Source organism: Pseudorca crassidens, chromosome 1 (genome assembly GCF_039906515.1).
Source record: "Pseudorca crassidens isolate mPseCra1 chromosome 1, mPseCra1.hap1, whole genome shotgun sequence".
Lineage (NCBI taxonomy): Eukaryota > Metazoa > Chordata > Mammalia > Artiodactyla > Delphinidae > Pseudorca > Pseudorca crassidens.
Window position 1 is genome coordinate 41951211 of NC_090296.1, and position 18776 is coordinate 41969986.

The following is an 18776-nucleotide window of genomic DNA, read 5'->3' on the forward strand; positions in this document are numbered from 1 at the left end:
TACTATTTTAAAAATATAGGAATCCTGGTTTTAATATGAGGACATGACAAAGCAATATGTAGAAATTTTATTTATTTGTTTATTGTGATTCTACCTTTTACGATAATAACTCCTCCACAGATATGTGTGTACATACATGTGTGTATAGATATAGAATAGAGATATGTATGTGTGTTTATGATTATGCATATGTAAGGAGAAAATATGTAAAGATACATACTAAGTTGTTAACATGAGTTACCTTGGATATAGGTGAAAGCTGGTGTGGTTATAATAGGCATGAGAGGTTGCATGGAGATGGATCTAGGTAAAAAGGAAAAAAAAAACCCTACACTTTAAAAAAGCATGTTTAGTATTGTATAATATGAATATATAACCATTTACTTATTCATTCTACTGTTAGTAGACATTTGGACTGTCTCCAGTTTGGAGCTGAATAGTGTTTCCCTGGACATTTTTATTATGCAGGACATAGGTACAGTTTTCTTTGGGGTTTATACCTAGGAGTAGAATGAGAAAGAAACTATTGGTGTACATAACATGGATGATTCTCACAAACACAATATTGAACAAACGAAGACACAAACACAATGAGTTCATACTGCATGACTCCATTCATATAAAATCTGGAAACTAATCTATGGTATTAGAAGTCAAGATAGTCATTACCTTTCAGGGCTGATTGACTAGGAGGAGGCAAAAGATAGGTTCTGGAGTGCTGATGAAGATAAATTTTTTGATCTAGGTGCTAATGGAATGCATTTACTTCGAGAGAATAAAATTAGATACCTAAGATTTGTGTGGTTTCTACATACATGTTATGAAATTTTACATAAATGTTTATTTTTAAAGTATTTATATGCTCACTTTTAATCATTTATGCAAAACTTTATACATGTGCAGGTGTACATGTAAATTAAAATTTTAAGAAAAAAAAGATGGTGACTTGAGGCCATGTATTTACCTACCTTCTCTGCTCAAATCTCGCTGGAATGACTAGGGAACTAGGAAAATAAGAAAGGAATGTGTAGCAGTGCTAGCAAAAGAGCACTGATGGCCAGAGATGTTGAGAAAGGTCTTTTGAATGAAGATAAAGCAGATGGCATCAGACTGAGAGAAAAAGCCCATCAGTACAGACCAGCCCAAAATTCAAGGTACCAGAGGAAGAAATTTTACAAAACTATCCTTTAAAATTCCCCAGGGCTTCCCTGGTGGCGCAGTGGTTGAGAATCCACCTGCTGATGCAGGGGACACAGGTTCATGCCCCGGTCCGGGAGGATCCCACATGCCGCGGAGTGGCTGGGCCCATGAGCTATGGCTGCTGAGCCTGCGCGTCCGGAGCCTGTGCTCCGCAATGGGAGAGGCCACAACAGTGAGAGGCCCGCGTACCACAAAAAAAAGAAAAAAAAAATTCCCCAAACTCAGAGCAGCAGTGATTGGGAAGAAAGTGGCTGTGGGCCATCCAAAGAGTCCAAATCAAAGGATTTTGAGATCTGTATCAGGGTAATATTTACAGCCTATATTTGTACTCAGGCTTTGTAAACTGGAGACATTGCTCCACTATGCTGAGGAAGGGATCCCAGCTAGCACCACAAAGAAAAGTACACCCAGAAAGTTATCCTCATACAATGGAATCTCTGTTCATTCACTCATTCATTCATTTATGCATTGAGGACTAATATCTACCAGTTAGAGAATAATAGATATGGGAGAAAAGAGAAGACCTCTTTGATAATGTGGAATCTGGGCAAAGAACTGTGGAAAATGAGGCAGTACGGGCTATGAGGAATCTTGGGGAAAAGCATCAAAGCATGGGGAAAAGAAAATGCAAAAAAAAAATGGGTGAAAGTATACGTGACATGTTTGTAGAATAGCAAGTGAGATGATGTAGCTGGAGCACAGTGAGGGAGATGGAGACCAGTAGGATGTGGGGTCAGAGAGGTTCTGTGGGGTCAGATCATGTGCTATCCTGTAGGCTTTTATGAGGATTTTGGATTTCATTATGAGTAAGATGGAAAGCTGTATGAAGATTTTGAAAGAAAGAATAACACAAGCTGTCTTAGGTTTCAGAAAGGATCGCCCTAGCTATTCTGTTGAAAATGGACTGTAGGGGTTGAAGGGAGAAACAAGGAGATCAGTCAAGGGGCAGTTATAATAACGTGAGAGAGGATGGCAGCTGGAATAGGGTGGTAGTAGTGAGGATGGTGAGCAGTGATTAGATGATGGATCTATATTAAAAGTAATATTGATCATTCCTTCCCTGCTTCCAATTGGCAACTGTCTCTTTACCCCATTCTTGGACAACGCCCAGATATTACAGCATAGGAGTGGCCAGGCAAGGGAGCATGTAGCAAGGAACAACCTGAAGGAATTTAGATAATCCATCAGAGGCCCATACAGAGATGCAGGCCACAGTCTTCCCTCCTTAGGTTTACTTGGATGGCACCCCAAGTAAAGGAGGGCTTTGTAGTACCTCTTCTTATCAGAAGAGAAGCCCCTACATTCTGGTTTAATGTCTGTGAGCACCAAAGGAAAAGTCTGTCTGCCCACCACCACACAAGGGATAAAACCTGCCTTTAACACCCCCAAAGTCAACAAACAGCCATCCAAGTTTTCTAGTCCACGTCCAAGATACCTATTACAGAAGAAATTAACTGCTCCCTTCATTATTCACTAAATTATCACATATACTTGAGCCTAATTTTGGACTTTCTAATCTGCTTTCCCTTAGCTCTATCTATTCCTACAGTATTATCCTGTATTGATTACTGTGATTCATGTTGTAAATTTCTATCTCATTTTCTTTTTTGGAAATTTCCAGTTATTCTTTCAGATTTATTTTTCCAAATAAGACTTATGATTATTTTGCATTTAGTTTTTAAAAATTCACTTGGGATTTTGACTGAGATGCGATTGTAAAGATTAATTTAGGGAGAACTTCCATCTTTACAGTATTGAGTCTTCCTCTAGAACAAGATATAACTCTCCATTTATTCAAGAAGACTACTATGCATATTTGGGGTACCAACCTTTTCTTTCACTTCACCTTATCCTCCCTTCACCAATGCCCTCATTTAGGAAAAACCTTGTTGTAATTCAATAGTTAATTAGCAAAACAAAATTTAACTTAAAACCCCCAAATTCTATAATTTGCATAACTACATCTGAATTATGTGATTGTGCGTAATTAATTATGCATAATTATGGGCCTTCCTGGTATTTACAAGTCTTGTATGTTTTCTCCAGTCACAAGTGGTCCCAAGGCTTCCAGTTTCTGATTCCATCAAGAGGTGAGTGTCCTGATGCCCAGCTTGTACCCACTCTTCTGCGCCTTGGGAAAGCTCTTTTCAGGGCCTGCCCATCTAAGAAACTACAGATCTTCTCTAGTTTCTCCAGGGAGCCAGGAGCTACCAGGAGCTTCTATAGCTTTCACGCTTCCAATCTCAAACCTTGGGTTGATCTAGTCACCTGTGCTCTCTGCTTTGGAGTGCTGCTGGAAGATTTCACATGGCCAGTTGGTCATGTGAGTTGAAATCACTGCAAATGTATGGTCTCTAACTTGAGTTGAATCCAACAACAGACATTTTATATTTTCCTCTTCAACTTCCTCTCCTAGGGAGTAGGACTAGAGATACAGATCTGGGATTCACAACGTCTGGACTATTCTAAACTTTCACCACTCTTCTCAAGTTCTCTCTCTCAGCAGATGATCTTGTCCCCATTTTCACAGAGAACAGTGACACCATCAGATATACACTCCTTAAATTCCCACACCTCTTAAAATATACAATTGACTCTTGAACAATGCATGTTTGAACTGCACAGACCCACTTATATGCAGATATTTTTCCACAGTAAATACTGCAATACTACATGGTCCATGCCTTTTGAATCCGAGGATAAGGAGAAACGAAGGATAAGAGGGCCGACTATAAGTTATACATGGATTAACCCCCAGTTAATCAGTTCAAGGGTCAACTGTATTTCTTTCACTTTCTGATTCCTGTCTTAGTAAAAGTATTCTTTCTCTTGCCCAAAATGAATCCCTTTTCCTGTGTACTCATCCCATCCTCTTCAGTCTCTTTCAGAACTTTGGTCTGTCAAATTTTCCTTCTTTTCATTTATTCCCCTCTTTCTTTCTCTAGGGTCTCTTTTCTCTCCATATATGAATGTTAGGTCATTACTATCTTTAAAAAAAAGCTCTCCTGGGCTTCCCTGGTGGTGCAGTGGTTGAGAGTCCGCCTGCCGATGCAGGGGACACGGGTTCGTGCCCCGGTCCGGGAAGATCCCACATGCCGCGGAGCGGCTGGGCCCGTGAGCCATGGCTGCTGAGCCTGCGCGTCCGGAGCCTGTGCTCCGCGGCGGGAGAGGCCACAACAGTGAGAGGCCCGCGTACCGCAAAAAAAAAAAAAAAAAAAAAAGCTCTCCTATCCTGTGTTCAATGAACAGCTGATTTTAGATCCCTTTACAGGAAAACTTTTAGATATAAGTCATTAGTACCATATTATAGCATTAGGAAACATTACAAAAGATATGTAGTCATTAGCAATACTTCAGTACCTCTATTCAGTTCTCAGTTTACTGCAGTCTCAGTGAGGACACCTCAGGCCACTGCAGTTTCTTTTTCCAGGTCAACAATAATCTAATTGCCAAAGACACTAGACATGTTTCAGCTCTCAATTTGACCCTGTCATCGAATCTGATGATGCTGATGGCTCTTTTTCTGCTTTGGTGTGACTTTTTCTCCTTGGCGTCTCTCTATTTGTTATGTAAAACTTAATTTTCTGATTAATAGTTTCCTTCTTGCTGAAGAATTACTAATTTTTATCTTCCTCTTTTCTGTGCAACACCCAACTACACACATGGAAAGCTCCACCTGAATGTGTCTCAAACTCAGTATGTTCAAAACTGAACTCTATATTTTCCAGCCAGCCTGCTTCTCCTAATGCATGTTTTCTCTTGGTAAGTGACACCATTCTTTTAATCATCCAAGTCAGAAGCCTGGAACTTATGCTCAACCACTCTTTTATTCTTTCCCCCACTTTTGCTCACTCATTAAATCTTTCTGCATATACCTCTTAAATGTCTATCACATTGTTGTTGTTTTTTTTTCCTCCCCTCTATCCAATTGCCTCTGCTTTGATTCAGGCTCTCATCACTTCAACTTAACCAATGCTTTCCCTATAGTCCCACTTCCTGCCAATCGATCCTCTACTCTACTGTGACAGCAACCTCCTGAAAGGGAAATCCACTCACGCTGCTCCTCTTGGAAGGTATTCATGGTCTCCAAACTCTAACTCCTGTCTACCTCTCAAGCTCATCAACCACAAACTCCCAGGAACAACCCAGGCTCTGGCCACAACTATAGTTCTCTGAATGGCATGGGGTATTTCTGTTCTTGGCACATGCTGTTCCCCCTCCCTAACTGTCCCTTGACTTTACGGCATACTCCATATACCCTTAAAGATTTAAATCAAGGGTCTTCTCTGTGAAGACTTTAATTCTCTCTGATAGTATTATAATCATTCTTTTCCTCATGACTCCAATTAAAGCCAGCATATGCCCTATATACAACACCTGTTCCACTGTATTGTGATGCTTCCAGGTCTTTCCTCCTTGACAGGTTACATGTTCACTGAAGGCAGGGACAAAGAACCTACCACAGTGCCTGACACATGCTTGGTGTTTGATAAAAATTTGTTGAATGGTTTGAATTAATTGTCATGCCACAGGGTCCTATATGATATAACTTAAATACTTTCTGTACATGACCAATCAGAGTAGAACAATAATTAGAGTACAAAGAGTAATGTTTTTGTCTGCCATGAAAGCTGGGGAGGGTGTCATTGTGAGAAAATCAAATTTCTTTTCTACAAACTAGAAGCCCTGTATGGTCAAGTAAAACTGCTTTCTCATGAAAAATATGAGTGCAGATTTTTAAATATATTTTCATTTCAAATATTTTATCTGTAATATTGACTGTTTATAAACATACATAAACATAGAAAAAGAAAAAATAATTTTACCTGTACATTTTTTTATTTCACAGAAATTTCAGTTTCTGTCATTAATTAGTTAAAAATTAATTGGGTACAAATGGATCAGAATCCATCCATTATTACTGATGGGCAAAAAAACGCCCTTCCAGCTCTAGGTGAGCAGTATCAAGTGTGTCCAAGGAGCAGTTCGTTCCCTCAGTAAAGGCTGCACAGGCGGCTGTGGGCCACCCTCCCTCTCCTCCTCCTCCTCCTCCTCTTCAGCTTTGCTCTGGCAACCGTGATGGCCTCAGATAAAGTCATGTCACTGTCTCTCATTATCATGATCGCCACTGCACCGTTACAGGGGTCTTTTGACCTCAACGTTGCTTCTCTCTTGTCTTCCTCCCAGCGTAGCCAGAGAGAGGAGAAGGGAGCAGAGACTCCTGGGGCCTGCCTACAGGTGAGGTACTCCCAAAGGCCACCAGGGGATAGTCACTCACCTTATCCCAGAGAGAGGATGGATTCCGGGGCAATCCGAGACAGAACAGAGTCCACTCCCACTTCTTAATCCCTGTCTTGCAGCAGCAGGCACGACACCCTCTCTACCGTGGGGCCTGGTGTGTACACACTACCCCGCTGCGGTTGCCTAGGAAACCCGCCCTCCGCCTCCCGCGACCTCTGGGTGGGGAGGGGGAGAAAGGGGCGGGGAAAGCGGTGGCCGACTCGTTTCTGGATCACGTGGTGGCAAGCTCCAACCAATCAGCAGAGGTCGGGGTCCACCCGGAAGACCCTGCTGGTGCTCCTGGGAAAGGGTGGGGAGCTTCCCGAGCTGCGGGTCATTTGATCCCTGCGGGTAGCTTTTCACTCACCTTCGCCGGATCAGAGGCCCGGACGGGAAGCGACGACTTATGGCGGGGACTTAGTCGTTGCCTCTTCCAGTCCCGGCTCTTTCCTACTGAAAATCTTTGACCTTCATTGGAAGCCCGGAGCCTCGCTGGACTTGAACCCCGAAGACACGACGCTGTGATGTCAAGGCGGCCAGATGGTCGGAACAGGCCCTGATGCCCCCCGCGCGCTCTTGGTCCTGCGGCCCGCCACCACCGCCCTCCAGGAGTGTAGCTGACTGCAGCCCGAAGCCGCTGAGCGCAGAGCGAGCCGAATGGAAGGACAGCGCAGGCCTACGTAACGCCCTGGTGCCCTTCAGAGAAGACATAGGACCTCCAAGGGTCGTCTTGTCGTTCGTCGACAGACTTTTGAGGGCCGTTTATGTATTCCAAAGTGTACAGGAGGCCAAAAAATTTTACAAGATAAAATTTAAAGAGGGAAAGGAAAGAACTTTTAAAAGAGTGGGCAGAAGGGCTGAGAAATGAATGAACTTAGGCAAATCAAAGTAACTGCAGGTCTCGTTTCATTTTCTAGATCTGCGCTGTCCCACATGGCAGCCACTAGCCACAGCCACGTGAAATGTGGCTAGTCCGAATTGAGTTGTGCTGTGAAACACACATGGTATTTTGAAGACCTAGCATGAAAAAAATATGTATTGATTACATGTTGAAATGATAATGTGTTTTGATATATTGGTTTAAATAAAAATGCCTTATTAAAATTACTGTTTCTTTTTACTTTTTAAAAGCGGCGATTAGGAAATTTTAAATTACATATGTGATTTCTATTATATTTCTGTTGGAGAGCACTACTATATTTTTTGAGGTTAAGTTGATTTGTGTAGAATATTTATGACGTTCAGTTCATGCAAGATAGTGTCTGTAGTGCTCTTTTCCGTCACCAGATGGCTGCCTCATTCAATAGACTATAGTTTAAAACTGCTTTCTCATGAAAAATATGAGTGCAGATTTTTAAATATATTTTCATTTCAAATATTTTATCTGTAATATTGACTGTTTATAAACATACATAAACATAGAAAAAGAAAAAATAATTTTACCTGTACATTTTTTTATTTCACAGAAATTTCAGTTTCTGTCATTAATTAAAAATTAATTAAAATATTTATGGTTTAAGGGTTTAAAAAAAGGACCAGAAAAATCTGATTCATATTTGTACTTTTACTATTAACTTCTCTGAAAATCTAGTTGAACAAGATGACCTGTCTGGGTAAATTTTCATCTTAGAGTGTAAAAGCTAGATAACAATAGTTTAGAAATTTAAACTTTTAAATTAAATTAAGAAATTGGATCAGAAATCAATTAGGTGAATTATCTACATCAAGCTTCTCATTTTGGGAGATGCAACTCTTGCATAAAAGTATAGAGATTATCTACTTTGATATTGTTAGAAATTTTTATTGTGGCTTTCCTAACCAGTAAAGGACTAGGAGAAAGCTAACACAGTTTTCGTTATATTATATAAATGAGTAATTTTAAGAATGTTATTTTTAGGTAAAGCTCAAGGATTTGGTCAGCAACTGAGTCAGAGTTCCTGTATAGCTGTAGACTGATAACCATTGGTGAGTTGCCAAACTAAAGCCCTTGTCCTAGTAATTCTTAAAGGAAGAATTGCCTGTTAGCGTGTTCTAGATGGTATTTGGAGCAAAAGGTGATTACAGTTAAAACCAGAGAAAGCATACAGAATCAGTGACCATTCTTGTTAATCTCCTTTTCTTATTTTAAAGCTTCTTTATGATATGGTTTTATGTGTCTGTACCAGAAACAACAGAAGTAGAAGCCACTAAAAGTCAAGCAAAGTAAAATATTCTAAGTGAAATAAGACTTCATTTCATTCATCAGTCTGTTCATACTCCTAGACAAAGGCCAAAACATATAAATTTAAATCTACTTTATTTATGGATAAAGGTATCTATCTTGAACCTGAAAACAATTGGGAAGCTATCTTACCACTGATTATGGCACACTTACCGTGTCACCACCTGAATTAAAGAGGAATTACTTAAACAAAATAGAGATGACTATAGACCTAAATAAGAAAATCTTTCTTTATTAAAATCTTTTGAATAGATGGTTAAATTGATTTCCCCCAAAGCCCTATTCTTATTGGTAGACAACAGTGGAGACATCTAATTACAATTTGGCTTTGTAATGTCTTCAAGTTTAATTCCAGAGAACCAAAAGTCTGGAGATTTCAAATGCTAATTTAATTTTTATATTCTTGTTGACATTTGATCCTTATGCAAATGAGTACTTTCCAGTTAATGATTTTATTAGATTATCTGTGAAAATTTGCTGTCACATGTTTAAATTTGATATATCGTGAAAACACAAAGGCAGCACAACTTAGGGTTTACTTTGGCAGCGGAAGAGAGAATTTTGTGGTGCATATAAAGTCATCAGCAGGGGTCCTCTTATTACTCATGTCTGGCAATAAATATATATTATTCAATTAAAAGGTAGGAATTATCCTGAAATAAAACTTTAATTAGACCAACAGAATGCTATTTCTAATGAGTCTATCTAAAAATGTTAAATAATCTTTGTCCATGATTTGTTGACATATAATTAATGCACAAGCTTTTCTTAAAAGGCAGCCAGAACGGAATTGTAAAAAGATACTCCACTTCAGACAACATAACCTTCTTATTTTACCTTCCTAATTCTATTTGTATTTAGCTTTATGGTAGCAAATTGAAGGATAGTGAATTTAAGAAGGGATGGTAGTCTTAATTCGCTAGAGAGCTGACCAGTTCTTTGTGTGGGAGAATTCTTTCCTCTACCTCCTTTCTTTTGTGTCTTTTATTTATTTATTATACCTGAGGCTCAGAAAGTTGATTGTATTCCTCAGATCACAGCACATTATCGACATTTGTCTATATAAGGCCCTTGTTTTATTTTATATCCAGTCCCACCCCCATCCCAATAATAGGCATACATTTGATGTTCCTTATAAACCTTGAGTTGTGCATCTATCTTTGAAAAACAGGCAGTACTGTTTTGTGTGTCTGTATTTTTTATTTATAAAAAGTTGTTGTGGATTTTTGCCAGAGCCTGCGACCGAGTGGGAGTGGAGTGGAGCGGCTGTTGTTGCCGACTCTTTCCTCCTCCCCACGGTCCAGTCAGCTGGTTGATTAGGCCATCGGCCCTCAAGCCGAGACCTGTCTCTTATTTAGTTCTGGGGAGTGCCTGGCCAACATGAGTGATGTAGAGAGAACAACTTCGAGGGCAGAGAGCCTCGCTCTCAGTCAAAATCTCCAACGGGAACTCCTGCTCATGTAAAATCAGAGAGCAGGTCAGGATCTCATAGTCCATCAAGAGTTTCCAAACACTCTCAATCCCATTCTTGATCAAGATTAAAATCCAGGTCGAGGTCAAGGAGGCATTCTCATAGACGTTACACTTGATCCAGATCCCATTCTCACTCTCATAGAAGACAATCTCAAAGTAGGTCCTATACACTAGAATACCGGCGTCGCAGGAGCTGAAGTCATTCTCCAATGTCTAACCAGAGAAGACATACAGGCAGCAGGGCAAATCCAGATCCCAACACTTGTCTAGGAGTGTTTGGCCTCAGTTTGTACACGACAGAGAGAGATCTTCGCGAAGTATTTTCTTGATATGGACCATTGAGTGGTGTCAATGTGGTTTATGACCAGTGAACTGGACGATCACAAGGATTTGCTTTTGTTTATTTTGAGAGAATAGATGACTCAAAGGAGGCTATGGAAAGGGAAAATGGAATGGAGCTGGATGGTAGAAGAATTCATGTAGATTATTCTATCACCAAGAGAGTGCACACACCCACACCAGGCATATACATGGGCAGACCAACTCACAGTGGTGGTGGAGGCGGTGGAGGTGGCGGTGGAGGTGGAGGTGGAGGTGGAGGAGGTGGCAGACGTCGAGATTCTTACTATGATAGAGGATATGATCGTGGGTACGACAGATATGAAGATGATGATTACTGGTACAGAAGAAGATCACCTTCTCCTTACTATAGTCGATACAGATCACAATAAAGATCTTGTTCCTACAGCCCAAAACGCTATTGATAAACAGAGTGGCTGCTGTTGAGGACATCTTTTTCTTTTTTTTTTTTCCCTTTCTCTTTTTTTGTTTAATTCTGGATTTCTCCAAGCTTCTAATCCTTCCTACTCCTTAAAAAGAACCCTTAAAAACATCTTTGGTTTATTTAGCATCTACACTTTGTCGATTGTATTGCTGTTTTCACCCCTTTTATTATATTCTTAAAGATATAATTGTTGTCATTTTGAGTAGTTAAACATCTTGAGTAAAACAGGAACCCCTAGTGTTATGCTTTTGTAAATGGTTTTTTGTTTGTTTGTTGCTTTTACAGAAAATTAACTCCTGACTAATCGAATGAAGAAAGAAATGATCTTTTTAAAGCTTCTTTTCTGTTAGATATTGTATTAGACATGGTATTAGAGAGCTGCATTTACTACAAACTCCTTTTTTAACTTTCTTTTGGGGAAGTTAGTAACATAAAGTAGTTCAGTCATGTCAGGTTTGTCTGGGGTGGCATGGAGCAATCAAATAATTGAGTGTAGAAAGTTTGAAGCTATAGAAGAAAACACTTGGTCATTTCTTTTGAAGAATGGAATTTTTGAACCCTAAAAATTATGTCGTTTTTTTAGAGATGAAAAGCTTGTGGACTCCTACAAAACATGTTGTATTTAAAATACATTTGTTAAAACTTAAAAACGTAAAGTTTGATTTTTGTGTTGAAATTTTTGAAGTTTAATCAGTGAAGGACAAGCCTTATTATTTAGAGCAGTTGTATGCTTTGCTGTTAGAAATTTTGGTATTGGGGAAATGGTTTAAGTAGGCTATTGTATAGAGTCCTTAGAAATAGTGAGGGGAAGGGTAGTCTCCTTTCAAATAAAAGTTAATTTCTTTGAAAAAAATAAGTTATTGTGCTATAAATTGTATTTTGATTCTCTTTCATTCAGTGCTATTTTAGGATCTATCCTTGTTTCTGTATGTTCATGTAGTTCATTGTTTCTGTATTATGCACATTATTCCATAATATATATCTACCATGTTTTATCTTTCATTTGTTCCCCTAGTGATGGGCACCTATTTTGACTACAATAAACAATAGGGTATTGAACAGCCTTGAAATTGTTTTCTTAAGGACATTTTCTCTGGGGTATATGCCAGGAATAGAATTATTGGGCAAAAGGCAAACATATACTTCACTAGATATCATCTGATAACTTTCCAGAATGGCTGTTCCAGATTTCCCTCCCACCAGTAGTGCTTGACAATTCTCATTCCCCTTTTTGGGGAAATATAATTAAAACCAAAATCTCCTGGCTACCCAGAAAACCTCTCCACAAAGGTAGAAGGAAAAGAAAGCAATTTTATTACTGAATAAACGTTAAACCAGAATATGATTCATATCACAGGCAATCCCCTGAAGAGATGTAAGACAGAAAGAAACCTAACCCTTTTATATAGCCAAGCAGATACAACCCATCCCATACATGTTCTCAAATGATAACTAGGCCTTAAACAAGAGGACGTGACATAGAGAATGGACTTGAGGACACGGGGATGGGGAAGGGTAAGCTGGGACGAAGTGAGAGAGTAGCATGGACATATATACACTACCAACTGTAAAATAGATAGCTAGTGGGAAGCAGCTACATAACACAGCTCTGTGCTTTATGACCACCTAGAGGGGTGAGATAGGGAGGGTGGGAGGGAGATGCAACAGGGAGGGGATATGGGAATATATGTATACATATAGCTGATTCACTTTGTTATGCAGCAGAAATGAACACAGCATTGTAAAGCAATTATACTCCAATAAAGATGTTAAAAAAATATATATACTGCAAAGGCAAAGGTCGGGGAGGACCAAAACCACAGGCCATATTAAATAGAAGGTCAGGGGACAGCCAGCACATTCACTAACCCGAGTTCTCATTTGTAATAGGGGAAAAATCTCCCAACCATGATTATCTGATCAAATTCCTCCCTCCACACTTCCCCTCCCCCCAATACCTTACCATCCTGCCTTCCTTAATAATTCTATCAAGTTCTTTTGGCCAGAAACCCCCTTATCCTTGATGTTTCCTCTTGGCAATTTTTTTTATCCACTGACCCCTCTTTACCTTGCTCCTTGGCTGTAAGTCCCCACTTGTCCTTGTTGTATTCAGAATGGAGCTTCATACTCATGTCTCTCTTCCCCTATTATAATAGTTCCTGCATGAAATTTACCTTCACCACTTTAATTTCTGTCTGGCTCTGGTTTTCTCTGACACTATCTTCCTTGATGATTCCATTTCAAAAAGATGTCTCCAAGGTCCTTGAGAAAGACATTCCTGGGTTATAAAGTTGGCAAGAGGCTTAGGTTTTTAAAAGGGACAAAGAAAGAATTCACAATTACAAGTACTCTAAAGAAATGCTCTGAAAGAAAAGGAGGAGAGAAGAGTCTCTTTACCATTTTTATACCAGGGAAAATTAATTTCTTTTTCTTTTTGGATTTGTATTTACTCTTACACCTATATCTTTGCTGAATGTTTAATGTCTGCCTCCACCACTACGCTTTGAGCTCTGTGAGGGCAGGAATCGCATCTCTCTCATTTCCCGTTGTGTTCCCAGCATCTACCTTAGTGGCTGTCACATAGCAAGTGCTCAAGAAAGATTTGTGGAATGTATGAATACCAAGTAATATGCCAAGGGCTTTATATGAACAGTCTCTTATTTTGATCACTTTGGTGTATTAGGCCTCTAGAACACACCCATAGAATCCTATCCCTCCTTCACTTTCTTTGGGAAAGCAAGAGTTAGCAAATAATTTTTTTCATCTGCAAACTTACAGGAAATTCCAAGATGAAGATTGTGATTTATAAAACACAAATTGATAATGATAGTTTACCCTAAATGTCCACCTCCTTTCTCTGGAAGATAGTGGTGTCTCTCCAAAATTCAAGTCCATGTGGAACCTCACAATATGACCTTATTTAGATTTAGGTTCTTCACAGATGTAATTAATTAAGATGCAGTCATACTGGATTAGAGTAGCCCCTAAATCCAGTGACTGTGTCCTTATAAGGATGCCATGTGAAGACTCAGACACAGAGAGAAAACCATGTGAAGACAGAAGCAGAGATTATGGTCATGCACCTGCAAGCCAAGGAATGCCAAGGATAGCTGGCACACACCAGAACCCAGGAAGAGGCAAAGAAGGACTCTTCCTGAGAACCTTCAGAGAGAGCATGACCTTGCCCACACCTTGATTGCAGACTTCTAGCCTTCAGAGCTGTGAGAGAATAAGTTTCCGCTTTAAACCACCCAGTTTGTGGTAATTTGTTATAGCAGCTCTAGGAAATAATTACAGGTACTTTTAGGAAGGGGAAAGTATCTTGCCCAAAGTTATACATACAGGAAGGGATCCAAAGCAGAACTTAATAAAAGAGCCAGAAATAAGATTAGAGTTGAGAGCAGAGCCCAGTTTGAGCCAGGCAGAGACAAGAAGAGTGTAGCCAGACTTTTCTGCCCCACCTCAGGTATGAGGCAGGTTAACTCATACTAACATCCCTGTATACACTTTGACCATCCCGTTTTCTTTCCTAATGCCTGCCCCAGTTGGTCCAGCTCATCTCCTTCTCTCTATTTCTAACACTACTGCCTTAGTTCAGGGTGCAAAATTTTTTTTTATCAATAGCCCCTAAATTATTTTCCAGCCACTAATCTTTGCCCACTAGCCTATCTTCCTCATTACCTCCACGGTTATGGTCTTAAAAAACAGATCTGATAAAGTCATGCTTTAATAGACCTCCCATGCATCATCCTTTACATGTGTGTTCATTTGTGCATTCATTAACTCAGCAAATATTTATTGAACTTCCACTGTGAGCCAAGCACTCTTCTAGACACTAGAGATACAGTTAGTGAACAAAATAGGTTAAAATATCTATCTTTATGTAGCTTGCATTCTAATGGAGAAAAGCCAAATAAATAAAATGTATAGCAGGTTAGCTAGAGATAAGTGCTAAGAAGAAAAGTAAAGAAGAGAAAGGAGATAAGAAGTGTGTGTGTTTGTTTATGCAATTTCAAATTGGATGTCCAGGGAAGGCCACTGCCAGTAGATGATATCTGAGTAATGACTGGAAGGAGGCGAGGCATGAATCATGATGATGTCTGGGGAAGACTATACAGGATTGGATGTGGGGTGTGAAAAAAATGAGAGGATGATTCCAAGGCTTTGACCTGAGCAGTTGTAGAAAAGACATGGCATTTTCTGAAAAGGGAAAGCTGCAAATGAAACAGGATTTAGGGGTGGGAGGATATTAAAGCATAGACTTGGATATTTTACGTTGAAGATTCCTATTAGAAATGCAAGTAGAGAAGCTAAGTAAGAAGTTGGACTTATGAGTCTGGAGTCCAGGAGAGAGATCCAGGCTGGAAATACAAATTTCATTAGCCTAAAGATGATATTTAAAGTCATTAGACTGGATTAAATTTCCAAAAGAGTAGGTGTGGGTAGAAAAGAGAAGAGGTTGAAAGATTAAGCTGTGGGACACTTGGATACTTAAGTTAAGAGAGATGAGAAAGAACCACCAAAGACTAAGAATCTTAGCCAAAAAAGTGGGAGGAAAACCAGGAAAGTATGGTGTTCTAGAGCCAAATGAAGAAAATTGAGTAATGATAGGTCAAGGAAGATGGACAGTTTCTAAGGAGTGGGTTCAAGAAGAATGGAAGGAGAGAAATTGGAGAACATGAGTATTACAGAAAACTCTTTCAAAGAGTTTTGCTATAAAAGGAAGAAGAGAAATGGGGGCATAAGCTAGAGGAGAAGTAGGGTCAATGAAGATATTTTTCAAGTTGGGAGAATAACAGCATGCTGTTATGCTAATTATAATGATCCAGTGGGGACCAAAATATATCCAGGAGATAGAGGGAGAATTGTTGCAGCAACATCCTTGAGGAGTTGAGAGAAGGTGGGTGCACACAGGTCACAGGGTTAGCCCTAGCTAAGAGCTTGGACAGGAGATCAGGTACAGTGGATTCGTACAGAAGCAGGTGGGTAGGTATATATGGTGGTAGAGGTGTGTAGAAGCCTTCTTTTCATGGTTTCAGTTTTCTCAGTGAAGTAGAAAGAAGGTCATCTGAGAGTAAGAATTTGGAAACATGCTGAGGTTTGATGAGAGATGAAAAAGTACGATGTAATGATCCAGGTGAGTGAGTGGACTAGGGCAACAGCGTATGATTGCCTAACAGCATTACTTTCTTATGAGTTTAGTGATCAGGAGTGTAAGTGATACTTGTCAGTATGGTTGTGATTTTCCTCCATCCACAGTCAGCTGTGTGGCTGCTAGCATGGAAGATAAGAAGAGTTGAATTTGGCCAGATATATGCAGCAAAGTGAAAGAGCGCGGATAGCTTGAGAGTGTATTCACAGGAAGGTTAATAGTGATTGACCTTGGAATTTAAGCTGGATGTAGAAGGAAGTGACTTCATGAAGACGGTAAGGGGATAAGAGTGGTAGGATCTATGGATTATGAATACCAGTGAGGCCACACAAGAAAATCCCAAATTTTTAGCACTTCATAAAATACAAGCTCAAATTACCTCTTGCTTCCTCAACCCCACACCCCACTTGGCAGCAATTCCTCCATCCACACCAAACTTATTTCCAGAGTATTGCAAGGCCTTGTACCACATTACCCTTTTGTACCTACTAGTTCCTAGGCCTCAAATGCTTTTTTCCCCTTCCTGCCTACCTTATCCTACAAATCCCTTTCAACACCTTCACTCAATACCCCAGCAGAGTGAGCTGTTCTCTCTTCCCAACTTGCACCCAGGATTTGGTTCATGCTTCCATTACAGATATAGCACATTTATCTATGGTGAGTCTCTTCAACCAGACTGTGATCTTTATGAGTCAGGGCTACATCTCATTCATCCTTGCATTTCTGTAGATAATAACAAAGTAGAAACCTAAAAATAATGCCTGAATGAATAAATGAATGAATGAATACCACTAGGCTAAAGAACCACCACCTTAGTCTAAACCAATATAGACTGCAAACCTATTGTTTGCAAACCTATCTGATTATTAGAATCACTTGTAGAATGTTTTTAAGATTCTAAGGACATATCCCAGAGAATATCATTCAGTAGGTTTAGAGTAAGGTTCACAAATTTGTGTTTTAAAAACTTTTCCAGATGCTGTTAGTAATCAGTCATGTTGAGATACCCTAGCTAATTATCAAGCTCTAACTAGAAGCTGAGTCGATGATGAAGAAATTAGCTTCTTTATCTCTTTATTTTCCTTAGAAAAAATACAAGCATCCTTGATAAAAATGTCCATTATCCCACTGTCCTTTCTCAAAAAAACTGGTAAAAAAATTAACACTAAGATGATAGTTAACACTAAGAATTGATAGTATAATACTTCTCCCAGGAAAAGATTCCTCTTGTGGCACAATTTTAGGTTTCTGGAAAGAAAATTTTTTTGGCAAGGGAGTTTATTAACCTGGAATCTTTTTGATGTTAAGTGAAGAAAATCCAATTCAAATGTTTAAGAAAATTGAAAAAAATTGACCTTCACAAGCAACAGGTCAAATGTCCAGGGGTAGGAATAGGTTTAGGGAAAGCTACACATCCAGGATTCATTTCAAATGAAAATATCTGGACTCAGTTTCTCCATGACTCTGATTCTATTTTAATCAGCTTCATTTTCAGAGAGGAGCATCTCCACATAGTGCCATCTGACAGCTTAAGGACCCTAATGGAAAGAGGGGGTCTTTTTCCTACTAGTTTCAACACAAGTTCTGGTATTCAAGCCTGATTGGCCTAACTTGGGTCATATGCTCAACTGGAATGCTCTGATTGGCCTGGGCTGAGGGGTGGGGTCATGTCCACCAGAATATCAGGTATACTGTAAGAAGAGAGCTGATACTTGAGGAAAAATTGAGGTGTTCTTACCAGAATGTTGAATGCTGGGAAGGCAAAACCAGCAGATGTGCACTGTAGAGAGAGTGGCTGTCCCCACAACCTTTATATCACAATGTGTAGGTAAGCATTACACCCACATACACCAAACTAGGGCTGCTTTGACTTTGTATAGATTTATCCTCATTTATTTTCCATCTGTAGTATTTTACAGTAAAATATTTGAGAAGTTAAGAGAGCAAATGTGAGACCCCACCCCCCTTCCCCACTCCCAATCTACTACAGGAGATTTGCTCCTGATTTCATCTGTTGGTGCCCCCAGATTAGTGGGAGGCAGCAATTTTGCCTAAGTGAATCGCCTGAATAGACCCAAATTTTCCCTCGAGTGCGCTCTAGCAAAATCTAGTGGGAATAGGGGATGCTAGTGAGCCTTTCTATACAGATACACAACGATTCTCCCAATGACTTTTCCAGTATTAAAGCTGATATTTTAATCTCCAGTTATCTGTCTCATGTCTATTTCCCAGTTGGTTCCAAGCTTGGGAAGGCAAGAAAGAGGTATTATTTATTTGCTTTTTAAAGCCTAATTCTATAGTTTGGGTTAAGTGTACTTTTGCGTAATCCAAATATTTGTAATTTAAAATGAATATTGACACTGAAAAAAACAAAGTATTCCATTATTCAGAATAAGGAACTCTTTTTCAATTTCGGGAAAGTGAAAGTTTGCTATACTGTTACTACAGGCTTACTTCTTAGCCACATGTACACAAAGATGACAGTATCTGTAGAAATTAGAGCCAGCCTACATAGAAACACTTGATTTGCTTTACAAACCATGGCTAAAGTACACATCTGTTCACTTGACAAGAGATCTTGGAAAAAGATGTAACACTGTTATTAAATACAGAGAACTCTGAGACAATTCCTAGTGGTGGCCAGCACCATTTTGCTAGCTATGCCA

The 18776-nt window shown here is 39.5% G+C and overlaps 2 protein-coding genes and 1 pseudogene across 3 annotated transcripts in view; 2 read left to right on the plus strand and 1 right to left on the minus strand.

The window, feature by feature from the left end:
* LRRC9 (leucine rich repeat containing 9) overlaps positions 1–6653 on the minus strand; it is a 112223-nt gene extending 105570 nt beyond the window's left edge. Inside the window, exon 1 of the mRNA XM_067734490.1 lies at positions 6479–6653. The gene's annotated coding sequence lies outside the window, so the exon portion shown is untranslated. The remainder of the gene's footprint in view (positions 1–6478) is intronic.
* The window catches only part of RTN1 (reticulon 1), a 411168-nt gene that overhangs the window by 133402 nt on the left and 258990 nt on the right, over positions 1–18776 (plus strand). The window lies entirely within an intron of this gene.
* Positions 9907–11162, plus strand: LOC137226266 (transformer-2 protein homolog alpha pseudogene; annotated as a pseudogene).